The following is a 4,453-nucleotide window of genomic DNA, read 5'->3' on the forward strand; positions in this document are numbered from 1 at the left end:
CCAAAGAGATGAGATGGTATCTCACTGTGGTTTTGTCTTGCATTTCCCTGACGATTAGTAATGTTGAGCTTTTAAAAATATATTCTGGATATTAGTTTCTTGTTACATAAATAGTTTGCAGATATTTTCTCTCATTCTACAGATTGTGTCTTCACTTTTTGTTTTCTTTTGCTGTGCAGAAGCTTTTTAGTTTGTTATAGTCCCATTTGTTTATTTCTGATTTTGTTGCCTGTGCTTTTGAGGTCTTAGTCATAAAATCTTTGCCTAGACCAATGTCCTGAAGTGTTTATACATGATTTTTTCTACTAGTTTTATAGTTTTGGGTCTTATATTTAAGTCTTTAATCCATTTTAATGGTGAGGAATAGGGATCTAGTTTTCTTCTTCTGCATATCGATATTCTATTGTCCCAACACCATTTATTGAAGAGACTATCCCAATGTATGCTCTTGGAATCTTTGTAAAAATTAGCTGACTGTAAACACATAAATTTATGTCTGGGGGTAACTATTCTGTTTCATTGTTCTATATGTCTGCTTTTACATGTCTCATCATGCTTTTTTGGTTAATATGAATTTGTAAGGTAGTTTCACACTTTGTCAGATAGTGCAACGTCTTCAGTTTTGTTCTTTTTGTTTAGCATTCCTTTGTCTATTCATGGTTTTTTTCTTGTGGTTCTATACAAACATTAGGATTGCTTTTTCTATTTCTCACACTGATGTTTTATTAGGAATTACACTAAATTTGTGGATTGCTTTGGGTAGTGTAATCATTTTAACAATATTAATTATTTCAATTCATGAGTATGGAATGTCGTTACATTTTTGTGTGTGTCCTCTTTGCTTTCTTAAATCAGTGTAGTTTTCATTGCAGATACCTTTTACCTTTTTGGTTACATTTATTCCTAGGTATATTAATTTTTATAGCTATTATAAATGGAATCACTTTCTTGATTTCTGTTTCAGCTAGTTCATTATTGGTGTATAAAATTGCTACTGACTTTTGTATGTTGTTTTTGTATTCTACAACTTCACTGAATTTGCTTGTTAGTTTTAAGAATTTTTTCATGAAGTCTTTAGGTTTTTCTATATATAAGATCATGTTATGTGCAAAGAACAATTTAACTCCCTTTTTATCAATTTGGATTCCTTTAATTTTATTCTCTTGACTAATTTGTTTGGTTAAAACTTCCAGTATTCTGTTGAATAAAAGTGGTAAAAGTGGACATCCCTTGTTTTGTTCCAGTTCTTAGAGAACAGTCTTTCAGCTTTTTCCCCATTCAGTGTGATGTTATTTCTGGATTTGTCATATAAAGTCTTCATGTGTTGAGGTATATTTCTTGTATGCTTAATTTGTTGAGAGTTTTTATCATGAAGGTGGTTTGAATTTTATCAAATGCTTTCTCTTCATTTATTGAGATGATTATATGGTTTATTTCCATTACATTGATGTAATATATCACATTTACTGATTTGCATATGTTGAACTATCCTTGCATTCCTGGGATAAATCTCACTTGATTTGGTGTATTATGTTTTTGATGTGCTGTTGGCTTTGGCTTGCTAGTATCTATTGAAGAGTTTTGAAACTATATTCATGGGGGATATTGTTCTGTTTTCTTTTTTTATTATATTTTTGTCTGATTTTTGTATCAGGGTAATGCTGGCCTTGTAGGATGAGTTAGTAAGAATTCCTTTATCTTCAATTTTTTGGGGTAGTTTGAGGAGAATTGGTATTAGTTCATCATTAGAAATTTGTTAGAATTTTGCAAGTAACGCCATTTGATCATGGGCTTTCTTTTGCTGGAGGATTTATTATAACTAATTCAATCTCATTACTCATTATTGGTCCATTCAGGTTTTGTATTTCTTCCTGGTTCGATCTTGGTAGGTTATGTGTGTCAAGGAATTTATCCATTTTTTAAGGTTTTCTACTTGGTTGGTATATAGCTGTTCATAATAGTCTCAATGATCCTTTGTGTTTCTCTATTATCAGTTATAAAGTTTCCTTTTTGTTTCTGATTTTATTTATTTGGGTGTTCTCTCTTTTTTTTCTGAGTTTCATTAATGATTTGTTGATTGTGTTTATCTTTTCAAGACACCAACTTTTCATTTCATTGGCCTTTTGTGCTGTTTTTAAAGTCTCTGTTCTGCTTAGTTTTGTGCTGGCCTTTATTATTTATTTCCCTCTACTAATTTGGGGTATGAGTTCTTATTGTTCCAGTTTTTTGAGGTACAGTGCATCATTAGGTTGTTTATTTGAAATCTGTCTACTTTTTTGATGTGGGCATTTATTACTATAAACTTCCCTCTTAGTAATGTTTTTAATTCCATAGGTTTTGGTATGATGTATTTCCATTTTTGTCTGTTTCAAGACTTTTTTTCTTCATTGATCCAAAGATCATTCAGGAGCATATTGTTTAATTTTTATGTATTTGTATGGTTTCCAGTGTTCCTTTTGTTATTGATTTCTAGTTTGTTTCCACTGTGGTCTGAGAAGATACTTGATGTGATTTCAAATTTTGTATTTGTTGAAATTTGTTTTGTGGCCTAACATACCCTGGAGAAGGTTCCATGTACTGATGAGAAAATGTATATTCTGCAGCTGTTGGATGAAATTTTTTGTAAATGGCTGTTAGGTCCATTTGGTCTTTAGCCCAGTTTGAGGCCAATGTTTCTTCATTGTTTTTTTTCTCTAGGTGATCTGTTCAATGCTGAAACTGAGATATTGAAGGCCTCAGCTATTATTGTATTGGAGTCTATCTCATTCTTAAGCTCTAATAATATTTGATATTTGGGTAGTATTGGGTGCATATATATTTCCTCTTGTTTTATCCTCTTGCTGAATAGATCTCTTTATCATAGAATGACTTTCTTTGTTTCTTTTTATGTTTTTGACTTAAAGTCTATTTTATGTGATATATGCTTGCTTTTCTTCATACTTTTGGGTTTTTTTTTCACATGGAATATCATTTTCCATCCTTTCCCTTTCAGCTTGTTTATCTACAGATCAAGTGAGTTTCTTGTAGGTAGCAGATAGATGGATCTTGTTTTTTTTTCTTTTCTTAAAATTCATTCAGTCAGTCTATATCTTTTAATTGGGGAATTCAAATCATTTACCTTCAAGGTTGTCATTTTGTGTGTGGAATTAGGCCTGCTATTTTGTTAGATGGTTTCTGATTGTCTTGCATATAATTTTTTCCTTTCTTCCTCACTTATTATCTTTGCAGTTTGGTGTTTTTCTGTGCTGATAATGTTTGATTCTTTTTTATTTCTTATCTGTGCATGTGCCCTATTAGTAAGTTTTATACTTTTGTGTGTTTTAGTGATGGTAGATGGTTGATTGTCCTTTTGCTTCCAGATGTAGAACTCCTTTAGGTATTTCCTGTAGTACTAGTCTAGCTGTGATGAATTCTCTCAGTTTTTGCCTATCTGGGAAATACTTTATTTCTCCTTCATTTCTGTGGGACAGCTCTGCTGGATATAGTATTTTTGGCTCACAATTATTTTTTCAGCACTTTGAATATATTATCTCCTTCTGTCCTGGTATGTAAAGTTTCTTATTAAAAATGTGCTGTTAGTCTGATGGAGATTCCCTCATATGTGACTTGGCAGTGTTTCTTTTGCTTGGCAGAATTTTTAGAATTCTTCCTTTGTCTTTGACTTTTGACAGTTTTCTTATAGTGTGCCTCAGAGAGGACCTTTTTGGGTGGAATCTATTTGAAGACCTTTGACCTTTCTGTATCTAAATGTCTATATGTCTTACAAGACTTGGGAAGTTTTCAGCTGTTATTTTACTAAATAGGTTTTCCACGTCTTTTCCCATCTCTTCTTCTGGATTCCCCAAATTCAAATATTTGTTTTCCTGATGGTGCCCCATATGTCACACTGACTTTTTCATCCTTTAAGTTCTTTTCTTCTTTGTCTGACTGAGTTATTTCAAAAGACCTCTTCAAGTTCAGAAATTATTTGTTCTGCTTGATCTGTTATATTGTTGAAGCTTGCAATTATATTTTTATGTCATTCATTGTTTTCTTCAGTTCCAGAATTTGTGTTTGGTTCTTTTTTATGATATTTATCCTGTTGGTAAATTTCTCATTCAGATCATGATTTGTTTTTCTAATTTCTTCATATTGTCTATCTGTGTTATCTTGTATCTTGCTGAGATTTCTTAAAATTATTATTTTGAATTATTTTTAGGCACTTCATAGATTTCCTGTAATTTAAGATCTTTTACTGAAGAATTATTGTGTTCCATTGGGGTGTTGTGTTTCCTTACTTTTTCATGTTTCTTGTTTTTTCATGTCAATGTATACACATCTGGTGTAACAGTCACTGATTACATTTTTTTAAAATTATACTTTAAGTTCTGGGTACATGTACAGAACGTTCAGGTTTGTTACATAGGTATACATGTGCCATCGTGGATTGCTGCATCCATCAACCTGTCACCTA

This window comes from Mandrillus leucophaeus, unplaced genomic scaffold, assembly GCF_000951045.1.
Source record: "Mandrillus leucophaeus isolate KB7577 unplaced genomic scaffold, Mleu.le_1.0 Scaffold289, whole genome shotgun sequence".
Classification (NCBI taxonomy): Eukaryota; Metazoa; Chordata; class Mammalia; order Primates; family Cercopithecidae; genus Mandrillus; species Mandrillus leucophaeus.